This window comes from Lactuca virosa, chromosome 1, assembly GCF_052849685.1.
Source record: "Lactuca virosa cultivar CGN04683 chromosome 1, Lactuca_virosa_CGN04683_v6, whole genome shotgun sequence".
In the NCBI taxonomy this organism is placed as follows: Eukaryota; Viridiplantae; Streptophyta; class Magnoliopsida; order Asterales; family Asteraceae; genus Lactuca; species Lactuca virosa.
The window spans coordinates 141758281-141776840 of NC_136426.1; positions in this window are offsets into that span (position 1 = coordinate 141758281).

The following is an 18560-nucleotide window of genomic DNA, read 5'->3' on the forward strand; positions in this document are numbered from 1 at the left end:
CTCTGCCTCCCGTACAAGGAAGGCATCAAAACTTGAGGCAGGGAGTGTTCACTCAAAGCCAGTCACCACCTGTTTTAGCCACTGTTATCACCACAACTGTTGCAACACCACCCCTCCAATGCAATGAAGGTCCAAGTACCATGCTTGAGACAGGAGGACCATCTAATGTTCCAGAATATTCTCCAACGAGACTGTCGCTAGATGAGGCCTCAATCAGACTCGCTAAGCTTTTGTCTCAACATAGTCCATAATCTTCCTCCCGTGGAAAGGGAATATCTTTCGAGGAAGGTCGCTCAGGGAATGATAATCCTTTAGTGTCCAAACTTCAAGAAGAAATTGGCATTCTGAAGCAACAAAACATTGAAAAGGACATCTTGCTGGAACAACATGGCAACCTTATCGCTGAGCTTCAGGCAGAGAATGCCTCAAAGTCAAAACAGATTACTGACCTGCAAACCAATCTTGGGTCAGTAACTGCTTTTTACTTTGACTTGAAGAACAAGCTTTTTGACGCTTTTGGGGATAAGCTTAAATCTCTGTTTCAACAGCCTCATGGTATTGAAGATCCTCCCACTGCTTCCTCTCAACCTTCAGAAAGCAACTTTCCTGTTAATCCACCTCCTCCAAGAACAACAACCATCGTTGATCGGTTTGAAAAGGAACCCGAAAATGCCAGACCTCGGATCACAATCAGGCATGGAAAAAGGACCGTCACTGCAAACAAAAATGAAGGATTACTCTTTATGAAGAATTCAAACGAAAATCGCAAGTCAAAGGATCCTGAATTGACAGTGACGGATCTTAAAAAACGAAAGTTTGGTGACGAGTATGGAGATCGCTCCGGGATCAGAATGTGGGTGTATGATCCTGAGTCTAATCTATGGGTGGTTAAGAGGAATTCTGGTCACTCAGAATACTACAAAAACACCCATGATTTTAACTCATGGACGAAGGTCGATCTCTCTGAGCTCTCAAGAGCCCCATTCCACAATCCCTCTAACGATCCTAGCGCTACAAATTTCAAGCAGTTCCTGGACAGACAGGTCAGGGATAACTTCCCATCAATGAAGACGGCAAAAGCGCTGGTTATAAAGGATAAGGATATTATTGATCCTGAAACTAACCGACCAATGAAGATCATGTTGTGGCCTGCTACAAATCAAGTCAAGGAGATTCCCATTCCACAACATTTTCAGGATGGATATCTTGACGATATGGAGTTTTGGGCCTTTGATGACGAAACGACAACTGCGACAATAAAGTTCAAAAACAGCGACACCGTTCTGAGGCTCGTCTGCGCAAAGGATCTTCTGAGATTCAGGGAGAGAGACATTCATACCCTAGCTCGTCACCAAATTATTTACAGAAAAGAAGTCATGGAGGTTGCAGCCAAGGAATTTACTGGGATGGTCGCCACTATCACAAATGGAAAGCTTTCGATGGGATCCATGGGAAAATCTGACCTGAAGCTGTTCGATAATCCTGAAGAATGAAGACCAAGTCTATGCTAGCCTCAAACCAAGGGGGAGATTGATAGGCTATAATTATGTGGTTTGGGCTAGGCATTCTAATGTATAGGTCTTGGTAGGATGATAGGGAGTGTTGTGGTGATTGTAACTTGTTAGTGGATGTGTGCTACCGTACATGTGTGTGCGGCCGCACACTGTGTGTGCGGCCGTATACGTGTGTGCGGTTGCACACTTGTGTGCTGCTTCAGGTGGTATAAATAGTCTAAGTCTGTGTCAGTTGAATAGTGACGTATGTATGTGTTTCCTAAGGTGTACCTGACATTTATGTGATATAGATGTGTGCATACTTGGCTTAATTCTCTTTCTACTTCTTCTACACTCTGTTTGATTGTTTGCAATTCATTGATTACTGATTTGGATCTATAGATTGGGACTTACAATTTCAGTGCATCCAATTCATAGATCTGAGCTTCTAGGGCCGATATAACACGTAAAGTTGCCAACTTTACGTGCATGCATAGAGGTATGAAGCTAAAACACCACAATAAGCTAGAAATGGGAACCTAGGGTTTGGAACAAGACCTTGCTTTGCATAAAGGTTGCTACTTTGAGCTCCTGGGGCTCAATGATGTCCAGATCTATAGCTCACTACCCTAAGGGAGCTCCAATCTCGAGTTTGGACCTTGAAATGTCCCAAAAGTGGCAAAACAAGCATATATGAAGATCTACTAGGAAAATGAACAAGGTAGAGGCTTTATTACTAGATGAAGTAGCAAATGGAAGCTAGCTTCTGGATCTCCTTCTTCTCTTTTGCACCTTCTTTCTTTCCTTCACTTCTACCCTTCCAAGAATACACCAAAACACTCAAAATCAAGAAGGAATCACTCAAGCTCACCAATGGAGGCTAGGGTTTTGAGGGGGAATGCTCTAAGGGTGCTGGAGGCTGGGATGGGGGCTATAAGGACGTTTAAATAGGGTACAAACCCTAAGGATTAGGGTTTCCTCCAGACTGGCCTACTCGTCGAGTCCAGGCGCGGACTTGCCGAGTAGATCACTTAAAACCCGCGTCCAACCTGGCATCTACTCGACGAGTTAGGGCTACTACTCGCCGAGTAGCTCTTTATAAAAGACATAAATAAATTAAATACGTACTAGGAACGGGGCGTTACACCATTTCATCCTCGTCATTTTCTGGTAAGCAAGTCTAAAACTTGCTTAGTAGCTTCTTAGATCTCCTTATTATCATTTTATTGAGTTTTTGGTCCAAGAAGCTTGATCTTTGGGTTGTCGACGTCCCAGTGGGTAAACCATCATATCTGGAGTCATGGAGGGCTTTCATGGCATAAATGTGAAATCGTTATGGCCATTGAAGCCCAATGAAAGCTATAGGATGTCATTTTGGCCTTTTAAGCCCCAAAAGGCCATACATGAGGAGAAAAGTGGAAGCTTTACGTGTTCATTTAGTGGTTAGGGTCTAGATCTCCGTTTGTATGCCTTAGTTTGGAGTATGGATGACTTGTGGACCAAGATCTAGGTCCTAAAGAGTTAGGGTTTTAGCTAGATTCTTCAAATAAGGGTATTAACGGGTAAACTTGGAAACTTTACCCTTAAAAGGAAATTTTCAGTATGTAGGTGAAGTATGAAGCTTAGATCTGGAGAGTAGGGGCTTAATCCTTTTAGATGGCCCAAACAGACTAAGGAACTCGTCGAGTCCATAGAGGAACTTGACGAGTTTAGTTGATTTGTCCCGATTCTGAATAAGGTAGAATTCGACGAGTCTGAGGAGGGACTCGATGATTTGACTCGCTTTATCACGAATACGAATATCATGGGAACTCGGCGAGTCAGGGGGATGAATCGACGAGTTGGATCGCGATTTCAGGATTTCTGATTTATGAAACTCGGCGAGTTGACGGATCAACTCGGCGAGTTGAGTCAACCCATAATGTTGGCTTTGACCAGACTGTGGACTTTGACCAGGGGTAAAATGGTCATTTTAACCTAAGAAGGATTATTGGATTTTGACAAATTGTTAATGTGATAATGATAGCCGGGGAGTCGTTGGAGCAGCTATTAGAGATTCCTCACCGAGAAATTTCACAGTCAGCTTTACGAGGTGAGTTTCCTCCTGGGAACGGGTCTAAGGCACCAATTCCGGCCCGTTTATGTATGTTAGCGTGTGTCGGACTACGGTCCGATGTCGAGCGGTGCCCGATGTAGGTTTATGTGTTTATATGTTTCCGGAATTCGGTTCGATGCCGGGGAAAGTCCGAGGAATGTTGGTATGCTTAATGTCTTCGTGATTCCTGCATGTGTTTGTCTATATGTTCCGGACTTCGGTCCGAAGCCGGGCGAGGCCCGAGGAATGTTTATATGTTTATGTTATGTGCTTACCATGTATTGTTGATATGTTGATATGTGTATCGAGCTTTTCTCGATGCCGGGTGGGGCCCATTGCCGGATTTCGGTCTGATGTCGGGCGGGGGCCGATGCCGGACTTCGGTCCGATCCCGGGAGGGCCCGATATAGTGGGCAAGGCCCAATGTATGTTATTACGTGATTATGTGTATGATATGTAGTAGTTTGGGGAGACTCACTAAGCTTCGTGCTTACAGTTTTTAGTTTTGGTTACAGGTACTTCCGCTAGTAAGGGGAAGAGTTCGGGATGACTGCATTGCACACACCACAGTGTTTATCCTGGGATGATTTACTTTGATATTTGGACATGTGATTTTGATACAGTGTTTTGATATGATGTTTGAGATATTATTACTTATCTTTTCTGAGATGATTTGAGTTACTATGGTTATATATATATATATATATATATATATATATATATATATATATATATATATATATATATATATATATATATATATATATTTAAAATGAAATTTTTGGACCGTATTTTTTGGATTATTCATGATGATTAGGCCGCCGTCCCGATTAATGAAGCAATTCCAAAATCGAGTGTTACAGTAAAAATATGTGTTCTCCATAATGACAATGATGGACAATATCAACATACCAATCTTCAACAATATTTGGAGGAACATGGAATTGTTCTCAAACCACCTGTTCGTACTCCTCAGTAAAATGGAGTGGCGGAATAGAAAATTTGACATTTGTTGGAAGTTATACGATCCTTGTTAATTACCCCTCATATGTCAATGTCATAATAAGGAGAAGCAGTTGTCACAACTACCTATTTTACTCAATCGTGTTCCATCAAGCTCTATTGGGTTCTAGACACCACTTCAAGCTTTAAAAACCTTAGTTGTTGCTCTCGTTATTCTAGATTTGCCTGTATGTGTATTTGGATGTGTTGTTTGTACATTTTCACAATAAAAAAGGTTACCACTGCTACCATCCACCAAAAAAATGCATGTATGACTCTATGGATGTTGTCTTTCATGAAGAAAATATGTTTTTTTTTTTCTTCAGGTTTCTTGAATCTGGGGGATGGGGGTACTATTATAAAATACAAATGTAACGCTCAGTCCATGTATTATTTATATTTTGGTCTGTTATATGTTGAATTATTACTTTTGGACCTTATGATTGCAAGGTTGAGGGAAGGAGGGACCGTTTATGCCAATTTTGGATTTTTGGAGGCGGAGTCCGAACGCGGGGCGTTCCCCTAGGGAACGCACTGCGTTCGTGTGCAAAGTGTAAACCCTAAAATTTAAGGATTAACCCAATATATAAAGAAAATTATTCCTTAAAGTCCAGCCACCCTCTCACCCTTAAGCAGATCCCATGAAACCCTAATCCCTTGTTTGTGTGTTTTGAGCCTAGAAGACCATTTTAGAGTGCATCTTGGTGTTTTGAAGGAAGGTGGCCATTGTTGAAGCATCATCAAAGGAGCAAAAGCTTATAGATCCAGAACCTTATCAAAATTTGGCACTCATATAAGGTATAAATCTCTTAACTTGGTGTTTATTTGCTTATATCTCTTGTGTTGGGTTTTATGTACCTTTTTGGTCCCAAGGATGAAGCTTTATGGTTCATACATTTCCAAGGTGTGACAACCGTCAATTTTTGGTCAAGTAAAAGTCAACCAAAGTCAACAAGTCAAACTGGTCAACTCATCTAACCCATGTATATTAGGGTTTCCATTATGATTCTTATTGTACTACTCACAATCTTAATACAAAGTATCACTTAGAGTTTTCACGTGTTCGGAAATTCTAAACCCTAATCAGGGTAAGTGATGAATCTACTCGATAAAACATTATTCCATACCCCTCGGGAGCGTATAACATTCATAACAAGGCTTAACAGAGTGTAAGAACCTTGCTTTACGAAACCAAACACTTAAAAAGGTCGCAAACGAAGTCTCTCTCAACCTCTTTCACTCCATCTCTCCCAAATCTCTCTCTGTATGAGAAATCTCTCCAAGTGTGTGTGAAATCTCTCCCAAATCTCTCTATGTATGAGAAATCTCTCCAAGTATGTGAAATCTCTCCCAAATCTCTCTTTGTATGAGAAATCTCTCCAAGTATGTGAAATCTCTCCCAAATCTCTCTCTGTATGAGAAATCTCTCCAAGTATGTGAAATCTCTCCCAAATCTCTCTCTGTACGAGAAATCTCTCCAAGTATGTGAAATCTCTCCCAAGTCTCTCTCTGTATGAGAAATCTCTCCAAGTATGTGAAATCTCTCCCAAATCTCTCTCTGTATGAGAAATCTCTCCAAGTATGTGAAATCTCTCCCAAATCTCTCTCTGTATGAGAAATCTCTCCAAATGTGTGTGAAATCTCTCCCAAATCTCTCTCTGTATGAGAAATCTCTCCAAGTATGTCAAATCTCTCCCAAATCTCTCTAAGTATGCCAAATCTCTCAAAGTATGTCAAATCTCTCCCAAATCTCTCTAAGTATGCCAAATCTCTCCAAATATGTCAAATCTCTCCCAAATCTCTCTCAAAATCTCTCTCAACTTCTTATAATCACTCGGGGCATCCCGACCCTTAATTTAATCGAAAACCGCTCGAAAACGGAAGTGTACGCGAAAAACAGCCTTAAGGAGCCGAAACCTCTTACGGAGCCGAACCCTCTTAAGGAGCCGAACCTCTTAGGAACCGAACTTGTCAGAAGCGAAAGTGTCAGAAGCGAAGGTGTCAGAAGCGAAGGTGCACCCTCTCGGACCGAAGCTCAGCAGACCGAACCGAACCTCGGACCTTTGGTCCCTCCCCCCTCGCACCTTCGGTCCCCTTCTCTACTCTCGGTTCCTTCCTTCCCTTCTCTCGGTTCTCACTCCCTTAGAGCCGAACCTCGCAGGTTCGGTCCAGATTGCCGGTTTTTGACCCAAACTTCGTTTTAAGCTCGTTTTTGTGATTTTAACGCGGGATTTTCACCCAAACTCGTATTTTAACATAATAAACCCTAAATATTCATATTTTAATTATATTTTGGGGAAAATCCTTGCCTAAGAATAAAATCTAATATGTAAGATTTATGGATGGAGTGTTGACTTTATCTAGAGTATGACACAAGCAACCCCTCCCCATACCTTCATAGTACAACCCTCAGTCACTATTCCTCCAGGCTTAGTCAATTATTTGTCCTTTCACACTATTTCACCAACCCATAATCAGATCAAAGGGCTGGAAATCTTCACTTCACTCCCCTCATTATTCACTCTTTCTCAAAGAAGAACAAACACACTTCTCTCACTTTCTCTCTCCCTCTCAAACTCGAGATTCAAGGGCTGTTCTTGAGTTCTTCCTTCACTTTTGTTAAGTACCTTCATCCTACACTTTATTTCCTTACATTTCCTCACTCAAATCATGAGTTCCTCACACAAATATCGTCATATTTGTTGTTAGATCCTCGAATCTTCAAGCATCTTCTAAAGTGTTCTTGAGTTGAACACTTCTCTTCTTCATCATCCATCTTCTGAAATCACTCAAGGTGAGTTCATACCCCTACATTTTCATGTTTTATTCAAGTTTTAGGGGGGGAATACAAGTTAAAACACCAAGAACTTAACTAAACTCAAACAACAGCTTTCATCAGAAAATTTGAGTCCTATTCACGGACTGTTTTGACTATCTTAAACTTAATATCTTTCAAAACTGTTTAATATGAAAATATTTCAAGTTCATACCTTTAAAATGACTACTTGCACATCTCCATACGATTTTTCTACGATTTATGGTGATTTTTACAAAACTGCCTATCATTTCAGAAACGAATTCGGACCAGTCTGTGAATATGAACATTTTAACACACGTTAACGACTTCTAAAAATCATAATAAAAATTATGAATAAACTAGACACATTTTGTGAACTCTCAGAATTTACGGATTCAGTTTTTGACTTCGTATGATTTTTCTATGATTTTTCTAAAACAGTGTAGAAAGGTTAAAAACTAGTTAACAACTTACAACTTTCATAACACTTTGTAGTATGTTGAGCAAAGTGCATAACAATAAGTTCTAAATATCAAATGTATTTTCATGTTAGTTTATCATCATACACTGAAAGTTAGTCATTCATGATAAGGTTTACTCATTCATTTCGAACACATATAATAAACTACAATAAGCATAGTTTATGGGTTTTTACTACGTGAAAAAGGTTTTACTCTCAAAACAAATGGGTTTTTCATATACTACATGATAAACTATAATAGTAATAGTTTAAGGATTTCATATCACTAATTTATTCATAAAAGGTGATTTCACTTCCTCCATGGAAGAGGTTTTAATATCAAACTATGTGTAAACTAGTTAACTTAGGTTGTGAGACAATTCTCTCCCCGTACGTTCGAGTACGGGATCCCAATTCCTGTAAGTTATAACCAGAGTCTCTTGTAGGGAGAGCGTGATAATTGTGTATAGATCTATATTGGGATTGACACCCCACACCTCGCTGCTAGCTACAGCCGGACCGGCAGGTCTGCGGGTGACAAGAGTCATAGTATCTTAATGTCTGAAAAACGTTGTGCAGGTTATTTCTCGTCATAGTATGGTTATAGCGACTCACATAGGGAGTTAACAAATTTTCAAGTTTACAAGGAAAATTCTACTTTGAAAAGGGGGTTTATCTATTTAAAACTACAAATACGTTATAAGTACAAAACACACATACATATTCTCAGTCCTGGGATTTAGGACTACATGACTTTTATAAGGAAAATATTGGATTTTCTTTGGAAACATATTTCTATTAAAACTACATTTCATCTAGAATTGTTAGACTTCAGCTATAATTGCTAAGTGTATATGCTAGAGTTATATAAGAATCTAGTCACAATCGACTTAGAATTGGTGGGCCCGCCTTATCTCCTGTTCCTTGTTTGGTTGTGGACCTAGGGCAGACCCATTATATTCAACGGTTTATTTAACTTAAATTTTATATAACTTATATATGCTGGGCGATTATAGAAGGAATCTATGAGTCCTTCTAGGGTACATTACCGCATAACATATGAGCATTCATTTCACACTTAATAAAGAAAATATTGGATTTTCTGGAAACATACTCTGTCGCTTTTACAAGGAAAACGGTTTCTTTCTCAAACAAAACTCTTATGAACTCACCAACTTAATTGTTGACACTTTTCAAAACTACTTGTATTCTCAAGAAATCAGTGAAACAGGAAACCAACAACATTTTGAGGATGGGACGTTAAATCGTCAAACAGTTCATTTTGTCATCATAATGTAATTGATTTTGAAGAATGTAAACATATACTATGGTGTAACCTTTTCAATTATATTTATGATGGTTGTATTTACTTTGAGCACTATTATACTCGTTGTTGTGATACTATACATGAAGTCCTCTACCCCCGGACGTTTCCGCCATCCTTGGTTTGGGGGTGTGACACAAGGCTTAGGGTTGCCACCCTTGGTGCTATTTGAGTCCCTAAGACATGAAGTTGCTATCTTGAAGGTCTTGATGTGTTCATGCATGAGATAAGACCATTTTCATGGAAGTAGAAGGCCATTTTTGGAGTTTGGAGCTTTTGGGGGCATGCAAAGTCACCAAGTTCGTGACTTTATAGTTCTAGAGGTCCTAAATGGCTTGGATCTACGTTTTGGGTAGCATGGCTTAAGCATTAAGTGCTTAATGGCTAGTTTTTGGAATCTGGACGCGAACGCGCTGCGTAAGGTCCAGGAATGCCCTGCCTTCCAGTTGGGGCTCGCGATCTGGACTGGTGAGGAACGCTCAGCGTTCCACAAGGGAACACCCTGTGTTCGTTACGACAGTGGGCTTCCTTGGGCCATTTTCTTGGACTTTACTTTATGGGCCTTAGTGGATCATCATTTTGGGTTTTATTGGACTATGTCTTATTTTGGGTATAGGGTAGGGCCTATTAGAGAGGTTGGGCCCAATTTAGAAAATTGGGCCATCAGTGGGCTTGGGAAGTTTACCTAGAATTGGGTCTTTCATATTATGGTTTTGGACTTTAGGCATGGACCAAATTAGATCAGGGGTAAAATGGTAATTTTACCCTAAAAAGGATTATTGGGTTTTGACTAAGTGTTATTTTGTACTAATAGCTCAGGGAGTCGTCGGAGCAGCCGTTAGCGATTCCTTACCGTGAGATTCAACATTCAGGTGAGTTACCTTCCCGGTATGAGTGGGTCGAAGGCACCAATGCCGGCCCATTAGTAGTTGTTTGTAGTAGAGATAATTGTCTTTGTGATAATTGTCTGGTATGCCACTACTTGATGAGATTTATGTGCTTATATGCTATGTTATTATGTGGTAGTGGTAGGGGTGAAATAGACCCCATAACCGATTGAGATAAACCAGAGGGTAGGTCGAGCACCCATATATGTTTGGCAGGGTAGGTTGGGCAACCAAATATGCCTGGCAGGGTAGGTTGGGCACCCAGATATGTCTGCCAGTATGTTTATGCTATGCTATTATGTGGTAGTGGTAGGGGAGAAATAGACCCCGTAACCGGTTGAAATACACCGGAGGGTAGGTCGGACACCCAGATATGCCTGACAGTATGTTGTTATGTGGTATGATGGGGGAACTCATTAAGCTTCGTGCTTACGGTTTTCAGTTTTGGTTTCAGGTACTTCTTCTTCGAAAGGAAAGGAGCCGACATGATCGCAGGGCATCGCACTATGATTTTTCCGCATATGAGATCTTCGGGAGTTATACTCTGATATTACTATTTTATGACATGTTTTGGTTATTTGACGTACTGGTTTTGATAATGATATGGGTTGGTACTATCAATGATTTCAGACTACTATTTTATAAAAACTTAATTAAAAATGAAATTTTTGGTCATGAATGTAACCCTCTAAATTTTCAAACAAAATTTTCATTTTTAAAACCACATAAAACACAATCTCACATTTCTCAAAACTCAAACGTATAAGTTGTTCAAAACTCAAGACAACAAAATGTTTGACAATATCCTAGAATCCTCAAAACATAATCTCAAGCTCGTGTGTACAATCAAGCCGGTGACTTCCCGCGATCCTGAGAGGTACCTGAAACACATATCACACAACACTGTAAGAATGAAGCTTAGTGAGTTCCCCAAAATACCACGCTCAAATAGTTAGCCTCTCATTGCTATATCTCGATAAGAACCCTCCGGTCATGTGTCTCAGTGAAGACCATCCGGTCTCATAGCTCGGGTTGGACCCTCTAGTCTGGTATCTCAGTGAAGACCCTCTGGTCTCACAACTCGGGTCAGACCCTCCAGTCCGGAATCTCAATGAAGACCCTCCGGTCTCACAACTCGGTTTGGACCCTCCGGTCCTAACTCAATAAGGCACAAAAATAATACACATCATAAATCACAAAGACAAAATGCATGTATCACATAACTTAGTATAAGCACATAAGACCCTCCGGTCAGTAACTCAAATAAGACCCTCTGGTCAATAACTCATATATGACCCTCCGGTCGCACAGTATTACCACTCAGGTAAGTATAGTGAGAAGACTCACCTCGCAGAGTAAAACAATATATCCCACACTCGAATTGCTGGTCTAGACTCCGCCTACACATATCACAATCATCTCTACTTAACAATTATATAAAATGTTAAGCTAACTCCTCTACTAAATCGCCAAAAGGGTGAAAGACCATTTTACCCCTCCATGTGTTGGGTTTTGGTATACTACAACATCCTATGGTGCACATACAACCCTAAATGCTTTGGATCTATGTTTTCTCTAATTATACATGCAATATTGTTTCCAAAGAATTAAGCCTACAACTAGCATACAATTAACATATAAATCATAGAAATGAGTTGTAGAATTACCTCATATGTTGTAGCTTGTAGTTTTGGCCTTTAAGAGCTTAGTGCCTTAAGTGTTGCACCTCAAACAAGTCAAAAACATTATGAACAATTGGTGGATATTGAGAGAGAAGTTATATGAAGCACAAAATCGGCTCTCACTCTACTTGGAATGCTTGGGTGCCGATTTTGGTGACTATGGGTCCTTTTTATAGTGTGACTAGGTCTAGAGTTACATCCATGCAAACCTTAATGCCCATGAGCTTTCATATTCCTTAGGCTCTATGGGTTAAACCTCCATGGACTATCCATGGACCACCATATTGGTTTAGCCCATCCTAAACAACAATTGGCCCACACTATAAGAATCATTGATTTACCAAATCAATCCCCATATATTTAATTAGTCTCTTTTGATCACTAAATTAAATCGAAACTAATTCTTGATCAATACTAATTAAATAATATGATTCCTCAATTAATATATTATTCTTATAATATATTAATAAATCACAAATAACCTCTTACTCAAATATCCATCCTATCAAATTGTCCTGATGAAGGCAACCCGAAATGGACCATGTTACTCTCGGGTCAAGTACATACCAGTTATAGTTATGGGCTTAGACACCTAATCCAATAGTCTCCCACTTGGATAAGTCTAATAACTATTATTGCAAGTACGGCTCCAAAATCCGACTAGCAATCGTAGCTCTCAAAAGCCGTTGTCGAACTCTGAACAAATCAAATGACGCGTCCATTAGATATGGGATCATATATTCCTCCATCCTAGATATCGTATGAACTGAGATATGGATTATAATCATTCTCTCTATTCATGTGTTGTTTCCCGATTTCAGATTTATGACGACTGACTAATTGAACAAATCAAATCAGTCCAGGCCTGACCAAGCACTTACGATTGTCATCACTAAATCATCGAGGGGCCCACAGATATCGCTTTTATCCCCTTAGGGCAAAGGGAACGGATAAACTTCAACTCATATGCTTTCTCTATTTACTCATCAAATCACACACAACAATACGTTTTGTAACACTGAGTTACCGGTGCGTTTTCATATTATCAATGTGCAACCGATTTGTAAACTGCAACTCATATATCTCCGTTTCAAGAATATAAGATATTATCGTCTCATGATCACTCGTGATAAAATCCATGAAGTGATACAAATGAGCGTGGGTTGAATCCAATATTCAAATCTTATTACAGGAGTACTCATGAATATTGCAACAAACTTGTGTTATGTCTAACACCTTAGACAATCCTACAGACCCATTCATGACAGTCTTTCCTCAATACCTACTTCTGAAGTATGATCGACTGTGGATGGTTTGAATAACCTAGTTATTCGGGAAGTCAAAACATGCAAGGTGAAACACAAGAATAATACTAATCCTATATGGCCCCAAAACTTTTGAGTGTAAATAAAACACCTTTTATCTAATCATCAAATTGATTACTCATCATTCATTGTATAATGTTTCGAATAATAAACTTAATACTTGAACTAAAACAATAGTTATCCCATGCTCCAAGCATGCACACTATGTTTGCCTATGGTCCTTTCTTTGTGAAATAGATCAATTGACAACATTTCAATGATGCTCATTTCACAATTCCAAATCCTTATGATAAATGTAAGAACACCAAATTCTTTCCATTTACTGAAATCTTTATATGCAATGATCCTCTTGTAATGACTATGCACTAAAGTCATAGAGACTTGGCAACAGACATTACAAAGTATTCCAATGGAGAGCAATTCCATGAAGTCTCACATTCAAAGTACATTCCTTTGAACATCCTTCTTGCATTAAGTTTTCTAATCTTGCACAGATTTAAAGAATAACTTCCACTTATGGAAACATTTCCATATTCCCATTTTCACTATCACTTCTGAACAAGAGTCACCTCTTTTCAGAATATGTCAATACGGTCCTTCCAAAATTTTCAAAATACTTCCAACTGTCCATGAGCAACCAATCTTTGGTAAACCTCAGATTGTCCTCGACAATTGCTTAACCACCTTAGCCATATCTTGTTCTAGTCCCTTTTTCCCTCTTAATGCCCTAGACATTTGGAAAATTAGAACACGAGAATATTATAGCACATGCAATCGATCCTATACCCGAAGCATATGGGACACGATTCATAATGTCTTACACAAAGACATGATACTTGATCAGTCTTTTGCTATAATACTTCTATTTACCATGTTCTCACAATTCGAATTATGAAGAGGGATGTCGTGATCATAATCGAATTTGAGAACGCAATCAACATTTCCATATATCTTTTCAATATAACATTCATATATGTCCTTGATTAAATATGATTGTAACTCAATCTAAGCTTTTAGAATTGAAATGAAGTATAAATTCCTCTCCCTTAATTATAGCAAAACAACTTTTCAAACCTGGCAACTTTACGAATTGGAACTTTTGTTTTCTATAATTAACATTGCTAACTTGCAACTTTTAACGTAATAATTGTGCTCCCACTAGCATAATAATTACTTCTTATTAGCATAACACTTATGCTCCCACTAGCTTTGATATGTACTCAGAAATCAGCTGGACTTCTAGAAATCAATACTTATTGACTTTCTTACCAAGGTTCAGATTTCTGATATAAGATGCTTCGATAAGACTTTATCTAGGCTTCTCAAACTCATACACCTTTCCTTAGATAGCTCACATATATGTCTAAACAATTTTAGAACTTACAGCAATAAGTGTCAAATGTTTAGATCTTTTCCATTGCTCACAATTCGAACTATGAAGAGGGATTCCGTAATCATAATCAAATTTGAGAATGCAAATATCACAATTGCTAACTATTTAAAATCTGCTTAGTGAAAGCGTTTCCTCACAATCATTTTCATGAATTGGAGAGAAACCTTATGACACTTAGATTTTATGGTGTATATGTTCCTGTCCATGTGAATTTGTCATAACCATAATCACAAGACAAGGTTAGTGACAAATCCAAACTCATATGGACTGAACTTGTTCAATCTTAATTTCTTGCCACCTGGCAGCTCAAGGGCCTACCATTGCTTCCAAGTTGTTATGCAAACACTTGAGAACTCATATAAATCACATGCGTAGTCAACTTCAACTGGAATGGGCACAGAAACAAGAATATGTCAACACGATAGGTTACAAACCTCAAGTCGTGTGCTAATGATTAACAATAGGTTTACTCTTGATCAGTTCTTGAAACTTTCAAGATCATAAAGACTCCCACTGACCTCTTGACATATAAGATTCTCTTTTCAAGAACCATTCCTTGACAAAAAAATATTCAAGAGTTAGTGCAGATTCTTATCAAGACAAATACTTCACACAATTGGTCTTAGTTGGTCTTTGTCTTATCCAAGACATCACAAACTTACCAATTTCAAATGTACAAGAGTAAGAAACATTTTACTCTACATTTGATAAGTGTTATAAACCTTTATTAAGATTATGTCACTCAAGGCACAGTCTTGGAGTATGACTCTAAGACTTGTTTTTGGAACGAAGTGTGACTCATCTTCTTCACTTAACAATTTCAACATTTCACGATTCCTCTCCTTAGCCATACAAATGCACTAAGATGTACTTAGAGGATCAATTGTAATATGGTTTCATAATCACTAAGATGATCATAAAACACGATACTAAAGTACTCTCCCATCCTTTCAGATTGGAGAAACTTTTATCTTTCTGCCTAATTTGATTCTTCTTATTCGTCCTGCCAAACATTGAAACTTTTCCAAAGATTTAGAATTACACTTAATCTTGTAAGCATAACCATATTTACTAAACTTTAGTAAATCATGATGAATAGTCTTATCGTTCTTTGTGGTGGACCTGACTAGCGCACACCCAGTGTACCCGATCCTCTAGTCCTTCACTTGACTCACATATACATGTGAACAAGGAATTAGTCTTAATTTCCCAAAGACGAAAATTTTTATTCATCATACAATACCAATTGCATGATTCCAAGTTTCTGTCCAATTGAAACTTGGGTGATGAGAATCTTTCCTTATTTGACAAATTTTGACACTACCACAAACGAAAGAATCAAATCTATTTTCCAATATTGCTATCAATAGGAACATATAAACAACAATTTTCACAAATGCCAATGTAAGGAAACTTAAAATAAGATAAAATAAAAACCTTTCTTTATTTATAAAACTGCGGAAAAACTTTTCCTTACAATGCAATTACAAATGAAAACTATGTTTTAATCTATTCCTAAGCAATCTATCACAACTCTTAAGCAACATCTCAAAATTCTGATCAATGAACCATGCGATCGAAATCCATCTCTTCGCGATCAGAATCAACTTATTCTTCCTTTAAGTTTCCTTTCTTTTCTTCGATTCTCCAAAACATCAACATGTAATTACATTACATCATGTATTAAGAATCTCCAAATAGGAACTTGATAGAGTTAGATATTGGACTTACCTGAAGTAGAGTCAAACTTTTTGACTTTACCATCCTTATAATCTTTCAGGTAAATAGAGTAGCTTCGCAACCAATGCCCCTTCTTTTGACAACAGGAACATATGGACCTTTTGGGAATAGTATACTGGACTATCTCAGACTTAGCCTTTCTCTTTACCATTTGGTCAATTGAATTTACCATGGCCGATCCCTTTCCATTGGGAAGAGAAAGCTTTTCTGGACTTCCAATGTTACCATTGTCAATGTCCATGGAAGTTTGGGGAGTAGACCTTCCAATCAAACTTGCTTTACCAGTGGACCAAATCATTGCTGATTCAGCAGCAACAAGCAAATAGGTAAGATTGATAAGGTCATGTCATGGTCTCCCATATAGTAGCCCTTAAAGACCCCACTATATGACTTAGGAAGTGATTGAAGAACCCAATCAACAGCCTACTTCCTTGAGACTTCGAAACCCAGCTCTCCCAGCCTGTCAATATGTAACTTCATCTCCAAGATGTTGGCACATACAGACTTCCACCTTTGTGTTTGCTTGCCAATAGAGCTTTAGTGACCTTAAAATTTTCAAGTCTTTGAACTTGTGGGTTAGGGAGAATAATTGGAGGAGGTGGAGGAAATGAAGTATGATTTCCAGTCCTATTAATGCACGACAAAGGGATTAATCTTTCACCTTGATCGCCATGTGTAACGCTCGTGTTTCTAGGCTAGGCATTAATATTGATGTAATAGTCTAGGCTAACCTTTGTAACTCATTTTGAAGAAATGAAGAGGAATTATGTGATTATTATAGGTTAACCATTGTAACTCATTTTGAAGAAATGAAGAGGAATTATGTGATTATTATGTGAATTATGTGTTTTATGCTTAATTATTAGGATTTAATTAATTAAGAATAAAAATGAGCGTCGAAAATAAATATTAGATAAAACAGATATCTATTAAGAAAGTTGTAGTGATCGTGACAAAGATTCCGGATATATAAAGAATACCGAAATCCGAGTTATAACGAAGAAGTTATGACATGTCGAAGTTCTGCGACAAAATCGGCACGGCGCCGAATGACATAAAAAGTGAGTTTTTGATAAACTACTTTTTAGCATTGGTGATCTAAATGAAAGTCGTAGTGTTCGTTAAACCGAGAGTATGTATAAAAAGAACGTCCAAATCTGACTTCGTATGAGGAAGTTATGATTTTTCTAAGTTTCAGCTTAGCAGTAGACAGCTAAAAACTCGAATTTTAGATCGAGTGATTTTTAGCCGACACAACCAAAAAGAGAATGGAAGGTCTCGTCAATAGTAGTACAACGGTAAAAAGACAGACAAAAACGGACGTCAGATGAAGAAGTTATGAATTTTTAACGGATTTCCTGTCCCGGTCTGTTAAAAATAATAATATTAAAATTAATGTCAAAATTAGCCGACAAAGTCTAAACGAAAGTTGTAGATCGTAATTTTACCTACGCGTGCATATAAAGAACGTCAAAAACGGAGCCCGTATGCGAAAGTTATGGATTTTAGAAGTTTTGGCTCAAAAAATCGAGAAAAACACAAAAACCGAGGAATTTCGCATGGCTGAACTTCGGCCACGTCACCCTCGCTCGCAGGTCGCCTCGTGTTCGCCACGTGCTCGTTGCTGATTCAACCGAAGGTGCGGCCTAGTAGGGACTCGACATGCCTCGCACCGGTGGCAGATCCGAAGCGCAATCCAATGGGCGTCCGACGCGTGCCCTCCTTGCGTGTCCGAGCTTCTCAGGCGCGCCACCTCTTCCCCCCTCGCACCCTAGACCTCGGTCCAATCAGAAGCCACCACCTTGAGCCTCGCATGCGAGCCGTGTGTTCACTTATCCTCCCCCTCGGTCCGAAGCCTCCCCCTATAAATAGAAGGGTGCGAGACCTCCCGGGGATAATTTGGAAAATTGCCATTTTACACCCCTAAACCCATATTTCTTCCATTCCAACTTCCCCCAAAGCCCCAGTATTATACAAAACATCCAAAATACGTTCTGAAGTGCCCGAAGACCCGGAAAAATTTATCTTTTCAGTTTTGAAGCCCAACCCTCGCAGAGCCCGGTTTCTCAATAAAACTCCCGATTTTATTAGAAACGATCGTTTTAGGAAATGAAGTGCTGCCCGATTATCATTAAATCAAGTGAGTGTGTAGTCACTTTCACCTTACACATAGATATGAAGTATTTTCTATAAAATACGTGTTATGTGTAATTATATTAATTGTTTATTTGAGGTGACTGTTGAATAGATGTTTTATACAAGTTTTAAACTGTATATGTATTTTATCTACAAATATGTTGGGTAAAACATGGGTAGACGAAATAGTCGATGTGTGTTAAAATGATGAGAGGCCTCGATGTTG